Raw genomic sequence first — 11,598 nt, forward strand, 5'->3', positions numbered from 1 at the left:
GAACTAAATTGACTTAATACGAGGTATTGAGGATTTGCTTCTGAATGTGTCATTAATATAATCTCAGTACAGTAATATGGTATGATAATTGACAGCTTCTGTTTGCTTTTGAATTGAAGCCTGTTCTGTGTTTGCTCCGATTGTAATTGCGAGTTGAAATCAGTGTTATTTGCAAGTGATCTGTGAGCATGTTGAGTTTTCTGCTTGTTTTTAAAAATAGAAGACAAAACATACATATGAGAACGTTCTCCTTTCTGGTTTCATTTGGCATCCTATGTGAAAATTAAAGCTGGATACAAGTGCAGAATTTTAATGAGTTGTTGATTTATTCGTGTTGATGCTGCCACATGTCCTAGAGGAGAAGAAAAATATACTGGTCGCTGAAAGTCTAGTAATGATGATTTCACATTGTGTGAGATCTTGAGCGTTCAACAGCTTTGGTGGAACTGCAATTATGAAGCGAATGAGTCGATATCAGCTCATAGGTGTAGTAAATCCGAGGATTTACACGTGGGGCAATGACAAATAAGGACGATAAAACTGAGAAATAACATACAGTACGTTCTTACAAATCTAGTGTTTTTAATTAGTTTTTCATCAAATGTTTCATACAAATGCTGAATTCTTTCAGCTGACCATCTTTAATACATTGTTTACATTTTTAAAAAAATTAAAACATCAAAATGATAACGACTAAATAAAACGACTACTCAAATTTTTAGGGTGTGATTATGATTTTTAAGTAATGATGTTCTACTACATTTACTATATTAAAAAAAAAAATCAGGCTTCACCTAGACATTTTATAAATGCATGATCTTATTGTTAATGATTATTCTATGTTTATTCTTTTTTTTTTTTTTTTACCAAAATATAAATCTTCAGAAACTCAATACATCGTCCTTACATCAAAGAGACTTTTTTTTTTAAATTAAAGTTGAAAAAAATATATTGAAAACTTATTCATCATTCAAGTGAACTGGTCATTTTCAATGTGTTTTTGAACTAGAACAACACCAATGTCCCATATAGAACCACAAAGCTGTATCTTTCTCATATAAAACGTTTGTGTAGTTTTCTTGTATTCCTTGTCAGTGGATTACACAGCAATCGGTGCACTTTAAGTGTGGTGTTTATCCTTGCGGGACGTGAGCTATTGGCTGTGCCGTTTCCTCTTAAAGGTCAGCGCACATACACACACACTCTCGAAATGCCTCACACTCGCCCTTGTCCAATCGATATGCAAAAGATGCAGATATTCTAACATTTCTAGAAGGTAAAAATAGCGATCTTATGATAATGTTTGGCTCAACATGGCTCGCATGAAACATTGCAGGTAGCTTGGCAGCCGGTTGCTAGGGTTACATTCTTTTCCACCTCACTTTTGCCTGATTAGATATGAGGATTGTAGCCAGGCAAGATAAGACGCCCCTGAGAATGGATTTCCGGCCAGGTGCAGTGGTGCCAATCCTGGTGTTGATAATTCATCTTTTCAAAACTGAGGTGTCATTCAACAAGATGAGGCTGCCGACAGAATCGTGTTCATCAGCAGCCCTTGCTTTTCCACCGTATGACCTTGGCCTTCTAAACGCTCAATATTAAAAACTTAATAACACATATCCATTATGAGGGTTAGATCTAAATGTTTTTTTTTTTTTTTTGCCATCTTTTTTTCATTTGGAGAGTGAATCACCCACTTATGAGTAACTGTCAAAAGTCATTTCCATAGAGAGCTGAAAACAGATTTTCTCTCTGAGAGAGAGCGGCCGGCAAGCGAGCTGAAGTGTTGTGCCTTGACGGAGAAGATGGACAGATAAAATCAGATGAGTTCCTCAGAACGGGAAGCAGAAACACTTCATCAGATTTGCTTATCACCATCTTCTTCTCATTTCGGCTCTCTTCTTTTCTCTCTCTGATGGCATTAGTTCACAGATCCAGCTGATGATGTCAGACGCCTGCGAACGAATCCTTTCATCACCGAAAGCCGCTGTTGAAAACAAATACTTTCTCTTGCTGAAGGAGAAGGCTATGATCTTGCCTGCCCACTGCCCATTATATTACAATTATTTTTGTTTTAGAGTCTTTCAAACTAGAAGAAAAGAGTTAATAATTTTGCTCTCAAGATAAAATAACCATACGAAGTAAAGTCTGTTCAGTTGACAGTTTCTGTGAATGGCACATGGGAATATACATATACTATATTACTGAGTAAAGACAACATCAGTTCTCACCACATCTTGTAATATTCCAATACAAGAAAGATATTTTAAAGAAAAGCTAGGATAAAAAGATAAGACAAGCTTTAAGAGTGATAAATAGCAAGGTTTTTTTCTGTTATTTCATAATTTAGTATTATGTCAGGTAATTTGTTTGAAATAGGCAATTTGTCTGTTAAATTGTGCTAAGGAGGTTAGAAAACGATCATTTTTAAAAATAGAATAATTACAATACAGAATCTTTTTTGACTTACCTTTTTAAAGTAGCACAGTATAGTCACACTATATAAATATGTTTAATTTAAACTAATTTGAACATTCTTTCTGACATGTTAGTTTCCCACCTACCTGAAAGCTTGAAAAACACTTATTTACTTCAAGTTCAGAGCTTGATATTCACTTGCATTCAAAAACAGATGAATCATTTTTATTCTTAATCATGTTTTTAAATAAATACAATTAATTAAGACATGAAATAATGCTTTATACTGGTGAGATAAGAGAAGATAAAGCCTTATATAGGCTCTTCTGAGCCTTATATGGGCTATTCATTTTATAGCCCGGTTCTAATTAGTCCAGACATTCTACTAACTGTAAATAATGTTGCATGTATATGTTAACTACCAGTCTGCCTAATATCTGCTTACAGTTTATTTTGATGTCCCCTCAACAGACATTCTACCAAGAATAAATATATTTGCAAGTACATGTTAATTTATTCTAAGTCTAACCATAAATTAACAGTCTACTAACTAATACAGTTAGCTGACAGTGGCAAATTAATGAGCTGCTATGTAGTTGCGAAGTTAATTGTACAATTTCTAAAGTGCATAAAATAACGTGAAAATGAAATAAATGGTAACTATATATATATATATATATATATCTATATATATATATATATATATATATATATATATATATATATATATATATATATAGATATAGATATATATATATAGATAGATAGATAGATAGATATAATTTTTTTTTTCAAATTAAGGAAAAAAATTGGCAATATCACACAAGCAAAAGAGAGTAATTACAAGTGTGCTTGCTTTTGTGTAAAAGTTCATTAAACATGATCCTGATATAATAGTCAGTTGTTTTCTCTATTTTTATCTTACCAATTTAAATAGATCCAAACAAAGCCACAACAACTTAATGCCATCCTTGAGTCGCTGCTTTTGAATTTGAACAAATCAGAATGATTATTAATACCAGTATTAATAATGTCAGTCTCTCTGGAATGTGCAAAGCGAATTGATAAAAACTCTGCTTACTTGCAGTATTAACTCCTGTATAAAATCTTTCAGGCATTGTAATGTTCTTCTCAAAAGACTCATAACAAGACTAATCAGAACTTCCAGAAAAGAGATTTAGATACCCATGAGAAATAAAAGTGATATGTGCATCCCTTTTCTGAAATAGGAAACATTGTTGCCCTTTTCAACACGACTCACAGTTTTACAACACCACAGCAAGAATGATAACCTATATATATTTTTTGCATCTGACAGTCAGAAACATAAGGAAAAAGAACTCAATGGTAAAAAGTCTATGATTTTGTTTTGATGTTGCTCTTTCAAAGAAGCCATATCTGCAGACTGAAGTATCACATGTTCTTGCTCTCACTAAAGTCTTGGCCCTGTCAGATTGCTCGTATCTTTGGGTAGAAAAGCTCAGGATTTGGTGGGAGATCAGACTGTGTGGATAAGCTCTCTGCTAACCATGACACAGATGAAATGATCGAATCTTAGCAAAGGGATAAAGGAGTGAAAGAGACACAGTAGCTCTGAGAATTGTCGAGTTAAAAGTGTCACAGAAAGAGACATCGCACAATAAAAGGATTCAATCTCGCTCTAAAAAGGTTCAGTTACCACACTGAACTGTCGTGACTTAATCTGCCAAATGACAGCTGTAACATTTGCTTACCTTCCATATTTGACTTAATCCAGTGAATTATATCAATGACCAAAAAGTAGAATTCAAAAGTCCAGAACCACTGCTTCTGTTCTGCATTTTACTAATTTGATACAAGCAAATTAATATGAAATGATAATGAAAAATCTTAATTATACAAAACGTAAAGGAATCTTAAACATTTCTGGTAACACTTTAGTACAGAGACCAATTCTCACTATTAACTAGTTGCTTATAAGTTGCCTATTATTAACATATTGGCGGTTTATTAATGCTTATAAAGCACATATTCTATATTCTACATCCCTTATACTACCCTATACCTAAACTTAACAACTACATTATAGTAACTAACTAATAAACAGCAAATTATGAGTTTGTTGAAGCAAAAGTCGTAGTTAATGGTTTGTTAATAGAAAACACATTTCTTATTCATTTTGTCATTTTTTTTTTTTTTTTATCTAGTTTTTTTTTTTACAGGTTTTTTATTGCAAGTTAGCATTCGGTTAGCCTGAATTTACCCCAAATTTTATCAACATTTTTAGATTAACATTAAGGCATTTCAGTGTGCATTCCTTATTCTTAAATTTAATTTGTTAACTGCACTACTTCTAAAACATTTTTTAATCTGTTAATATTATTTCATGGACCTCAGCTGAATAGTTGTATTAATATTATTAACTAATTTGAACAAAGATGAGTAAAAAAAAATTGTTGTTATTTAATGCATTAACTAATGTTAATTAATGGGACCATATTGCAAAGTGTTACCATTTTCTTGGGTTGAATTATTTCAAAATCCTCAAACTTTATTTCCTGGTTAAACTGAGAAGACTCCTTCATTGTGAATGTGGACTTAAACATTTGGACCCTATACTGTATGTGAGATTCTGATACCAATTACAGCAGTCACGATGTGTGTAGGATCCTGAGGAGCTTTATGTATAGCGAGTGTTCTTCTATTGTTCTCATTATCACTGAAGGCGTCCCTGCCCTCCGTTAACACTGTGTTTTCATGTGTGTCAGTGTGAACAGGTTCTACACAGTGCAACTTAATTTGTCCTTTCCAGCCTCCGCAGGGTGCCGAATGCCAGAACTGCTTGGCCATGATACAGTGATCACACAGTGGCTGTGTTTCCTCTATATCCGGTGTGTGTGTAGGCGTGTGGGTGTGTTGTTGTGTTTAAACATATGTTCCTTCTTCTGCAAGAAAACGGCTGTGTCCTTTAAGACATTGATAATTTAGCTGGGCCGTGAAGTCTGGCAAATGAAATGATGTGTAGCTGGACAGTGAGTGTGGAGGTGATTACCTCTCTTGTTGTTTAGTGCTTGAGGCGGGACGTTACTAACTTAATAACAGAAATGCTGGTCAATCCTCTTCTAATCAGTTCTATTGATCAGTTCCCTTAATTACAATCAAGGCCTAATCGGCGGAGAAGCTTGCTCTATTACTCTGATCCTCAGTGTCACATGATCCTTCAGAAATAATTTAAAAATGCCAGACTGGTCTCATTGTTAATAACAATATCTAACATTTACAGGCAAAAAGAAAAACATAAATTCTTGTATGTTTGGGTAAATGTTGAAACATGGACGACAACCTCGTAATCTTAAAAAAGATGTAATCTTATTGCATGCTGACAGCTAAAAAAAAATATATATATATATATTTATATTATAAAGATATTTTTGTCGTTGCACTTTTACATTTTTTTTATTATTTTAGATCCCTTAACCCTACCCCAAACCTAAACATAACCATTTTATTGAAAATAAAAAAGAATATCTAAAATGTAATGGCCTGAAAAGTGTAGGAAAATTAAAATTTTTGAATTAAAAAGATACTTTATTATTATTGTTGAAAACATTTGTGCCGCTTATTATTTTTGTGGAAACTGTGTTTTTTTTCCAGGAATCTGTGATGAAAAGAAAGTTCAAAAGAACAGTATTTATTTGAAAAAGCAGTGTCTTTCTGTCATTGGCTAAATCACAATTTCTGAATGGAAGTATTGATATATATATATATATATATATATATATATATATATATATATATAGCTATAGGGCCACAGCCAAAATGCTCCCATGGCCATTTTTAGGAAAAGAAACCAAAATTTGATATTGGTGATTGTCTTGTACTGTGTGCAGTGCACGACAAGTGCACTTGTACAAAGGTAAAAAAAATAACATGACCTCTCCTCTCAGGCCAAACGCAAGTGCACCTGCTCAACCCTTAAAAGGCAGTAAAGGTAATAAAATATCAATTGTTAAAGGTGCTCACCTGTTCCTGAACTCAAGGTCCACTCGTTTGATGTCCACACTTGAATGATCGGTTTTGGATACCGTGCTTGGTTCACAGTAACCACGTAAATGGCAAGATAATGAGTTGTATGGTAATTCTAAATTTAAAAGTGTAGGAAGAATAAAAGACTGCGAGGGTGAGCTGAGAGCCTGTTTTTTAAATGTAGAGGACACAAGCTTGGGGGATACGTGTGTTTTGTTAGACAACAGAGGGAGGATGGCACTTCAAACACACAGTGTACACACAAACCAAAAGAGCACTTCACATGAACAGCTCGCATCAGTCGTATGATCTCATACTGTCTGATTATACAGATATGTTCTCAGTACATTTGCAATGTCAAGGACTGAAAGGAATTATTAAGTCCATAGCAATTAAATAACAATGTAGAACAGATCTCCAGCAGACTAGCACTCAGAGCCCTTGCAATATAGCAAAAGCATTAAAGGTTAAAAGCATGCTGCCTTCCAGCTTCACAGAAAAACTATTAGAGCAAAATGAGGAAAGAAATCTGAAAAGGCCTTCTAGAAGGACTAAAACTTAGATTCTTTTTTTGTCTAGCAAAGAAATATTTAAAATATGAGATTGGCTCTCGTAACCTAAAAAATTACAAGGAAGTGATATTAAATATTAAACTGCTGACAGACAAACAAGAGGGAAATGTAATGCTTCGAACAAACCAACCACGCGATTTATACTCAAATGACAAAATAATTTGTAGCTGTTTCAGCCTAACCAGCTAAAATGTCAAATTCATAATGTCAAGAACATATAAACCAGTCATCTTTTAAGCAGCGCTGAGCTATTGTGTGGCAAGCCGCGTGATTTATTCATTAGCTTGTTTTTGTCACAGCAAGTTAGATGTGATTGCTGCCTACCTTCTGCTCCACACTGATTTAGCCACAGGTTGACAAACGCAAGGGGTGGACAGGTTGTGGGGGTGTTTATCGTCATGGCAATAGACAAGGTTACTTTAGTCACGGACTGTGTGCAGGTTAAGAAAACCCCATGTGACATTCTGCTACATGGAGTGACTTGAAAGTCAACGTACTGTAAGTTGCGTTTTGTGAATGACAGTGTGGAGGAAGACATCTGGATATATTTTGTTCAGTGCATCGATCCTGGGAGATGTTTTGATTACATTTGAGTGAAGAAATTAAACTATTTGTGCTTCCGCTGCTGAAGCAGATGAAAAGTGAACAAATACACACACACTAAACCGGTATAGCACATGGGACCTTGTAAAAAGTAATGTACAAGTAGCCATGGAAACAAGTCTAACCCCTTTTCCACTGGAGTAGAGTTTTACACATTTTAGCTTTCAAATTGGAACATTTCACTGCACCTGAGTAAGAAAATCAATTACATTCATTTTTTAGGGAAGTACATTTTTTTTGGGATTAACTAAAATGATGCACTTAAATCATTACCATCTCATAATTAATTAAATTTTATAATTATTAAATTATAAAAACAATGCACTTTGTTTAATATTTATATTAATACATCCATGAGTGACTTCTATAAGCCACAATAAATTTTTAATCAGCAAAAAAATGAACTTTGTGAGGCAGTGTGGAAAAAATGGGTTTAGTGAATGAGGACGCCGCTTTGAGAGATGATGAAAATATCAAAACACGGCATATGAGAGTAGTAGTGCATTGTGGGGGCTTGCTGGAGTGCTTCAGGGTTTAGTGTCGTGTGTAACTATTCAAAGGCAGTCACATGCCAGACTGGCTCTATGAATTAAACATGGCAGAAACACTGGCACAAAGACAGCTGCATGCCCGTGGAGTGGTGATAACCACGTCTTGAGTAGGAGGACGACCTCCAGAGCCCTTTAGCAGAGCCAGACGGAGAAAAACATCCATCAGAGGCTGCAAAAATGCAGGTAGGCTTCATGACAGCACATTAGTAGCTCCTGTTGAGCAGTTCCTTCAGACTGAGTCTCTAAAGGCGTAGCTGAGAATTATTGAAAAATATATCTATTTTTATATAATAGTGAGGTCCCATTTTATATTAGGTGGCCTTAACTACTATGTACTTACATGAAAAAATAAGTACAATGTAGATTATATGTTTACATTGTATTGCAAAATACTTTTGCTGCTATTGAGGTGGGATACGGGTAAGATTAGGGACAGGTTTGATGGTATGGGTAGGTTTAAGGGTGGGTTAAGGTGTAAGGGATGGGTCAACAGTCTAATTATAAATGCTATTTAAGAAATTAATTATAGATTACGTACATGCAATTAAAAAAAATATATATATATATATAATATATAATAAATATATATATAAGTAAGTACATTGTAAAAATACGCCCACAATAAGTATATCAAATGATTAAATGTAAGTACATGGTAGTCTAGATTACCTAATATAAAGTGAGATGTCTTTTTTATTCATAATTACAGATGTCAGTTGATTAAATAAACTACATGGTGATTTATCATGTGGCTTTACTTGATATTGATTAGTAAATTGTGCCATATTTTCGAATGTGTGCCATCATTGTGTAGCAGATCTGACCAAAATCAGACAAATTAAAGAGTCGATCAGGACTGTGGTTGAAACACGAGCCGAATTCCTCAGAAAGGCAACAGGAAGTCATGAATCATTCCGTGCCACAAGTCCGAAGCAAGATAACCAACAAACCAATGCTTTCACAGAACAGCTTTCAACATTAACACCACTAGAACAATTATTGACAATTTCAATTCGGAGAAGAGATTGTCAAATTTGGGGCAAGTAATTGAGATGCAATGCCATCACCATCAAATGCAAACCCATGGGAGTAATAAACACTTCACCCCACCTAGCAGAACCAGACTGAAATTCCTAAAGGGGGCCTTTTAACCTCTGGTCTCCACAGAACATCCCTATGTCAGATAATGACACAGAAACTGTCTTTTCTACATATGTATGGACCAAAATTAACTCACATAGACTTATAAATGAATATCAGTCCATCGCTTCACTCCATTTTCATTTATATGTAACCCACACATTTGTCTATCATGTTTATGATCACTTATTGTGTATGTCTTTTAATAACTATTAAATCACTTAAAGGGGGGGTGAAATGCTATTTCATGCATACTGAGAGTTTTTTATACTGTTAAAGAGTTGGATTCCCATGCTAAACATGGACAAAGTTTCAAAAATTAATTTGTACGTTTGAAGGAGTATTTTTGGAACAAAAATACTCCTTCCGGTTTGTCACAAGTTTCGGAAAGTTTTTTTCGAGTATGGGTCTGTGTGACGTTAGATGGAGCGGAATTTCCTTATATGGGTCCTAAGGCACTGCTGCCAGAAGAGCACGCGCTCCCATATAGTGAGGCTGAGCAGCACAGACATTTCACTGATCAGAGCGAGAGCGTCGCGAAATGTCACAAAAGAAGTGTGTTTTTGGTTGCCAGGGCAAGACAACCCTGCACAGATTACCAAAAAAAAAAAAACATTAAGGAACCAGTGGACGGAGTTTATTTTTAAAGAGCATCAACGGAGTTGTGCAAGTGTTTTTGTTTGTTCCCTGCATTTCGAAGGTTTGTTTTACAAACAAGGCCCAGTTTGACGCTGGATTTGCACATCATTTATTTCTTAAGGATAATGCAATCCCAATGAAAAAGGGTCACAATCATGTGTTGGAACCGCAGGCGGTGAGTAAAACTGCTTAAAATGTCTATGCCTCCTTGTTAGTGCGTCCGCCTCCCATGCCGGAGACCTGGGTTCGAGCCCCGCTCGGAGCTAATCGTTGATGCTGCTGCTCTCGTTCAGTTACAGCCTCTGGATCTGATTCTGGATCATAAATAAACGGCTGAATATGACTGTTAGCCATGGTTTGTTTTGGATTATGTTTTTTTTTCCTCACGGTAATGTCACAGCTTCCAAACGCTCTCAACGCAAAAGCCTACTGGCGCTCGTGATTCTTTAGCTCCGCCCACACGTCACGCCTCCAGCCGGTCGTGTTTTTCCGAAAAAAATCGGCACAGACTATTTTTCTCTTATAAATATAATAAAACTAAAGACTTTTTGGAGATATGAAGGATGCAGTACTACTCTATAGGTACTCAAGATTAACAGGATATTGAGTGAAAATGAGCATTTCACCCCCCCCTTTAAGGATTCATAATCATGATTGGTATGTTTGTGATTGAATCTGCTTGCTTGAAACAGTCCTGACCATCAGTTATTTGTGAAATGTATCAAATTCTGGTTATAGAAATCATGTCCAAAAGCGGGAAAATTCGGACCACATGCTTGATAAGATAACATATGATTTATGAAACCCCGAGCAAAGACGATATCTGATTGATCAAGACAACATTTGAGGTGTGGCAAACAGGCCAGTTTAAATACTCAGGACACCTTATAATTTAGCTTTTAGCTCGCGTTAAGCTTCTGCTATTAGTCATGCCTGCTTTTAGTTTGCTTTTAGCTTTGCTTCTTAGCTTTAGCTTTTAGCCATGCTTTTAGTCATCACTGTTCTTTGAGCGCGGTTCCAGCGTGCTTCGGCCTGCACGCCTGCTGTTACTTAGCCACGATGAGAAGAAACACCACCTTGTCTCGTCAAACTTTACTTCTTTTCTTTTCCGTTTGAGAGTTTCGTGTTCTAAATTAAGTTTTGTAACGCTGCGTCTCCGAGTCTGACCTCGAGTCTTCAGCCAACGCCCAACCAAGGGCTTCCCAAGACGTCACTCCAGTGGCTACAGAACTTCCAGCCAATCAGCGACATCGGGAAACCTCCTTTCAACGACAACTTTACATTGGCAATGTACCTCCAGACTGATCTTTACTGGTGTATCTAATATAATTTTTAACCTAATTAAGGAACTCAATGCGAGGGTTAAGTAAGTGATTGATGGTTGTTCATGCTATGTAATTTCACGTACAGTATTGCTGTAAACTTGGGATTCCACATTTCCATTCTCTTAAACTCATCTTTCCCTAACTTTCGATCTTCCTGCAACTTGTGTGAATGTGTGAGTGCGTGCGTTTATGTTTTAGATTAGTTTATATGTCTTAGATTTATCTAATAAAGCCTTATTCATATTGAAAAGAGAAGTATCTTGTGTTTTGTGCTTACAAGTTAATGTCTTAAACTTCTGATCTTGTTACTGTGCTAACACAGATTTGATGTTAAATGGCTCGTTC

Source organism: Carassius gibelio, chromosome B18 (genome assembly GCF_023724105.1).
Source record: "Carassius gibelio isolate Cgi1373 ecotype wild population from Czech Republic chromosome B18, carGib1.2-hapl.c, whole genome shotgun sequence".
Taxonomy (NCBI): Eukaryota; Metazoa; Chordata; class Actinopteri; order Cypriniformes; family Cyprinidae; genus Carassius; species Carassius gibelio.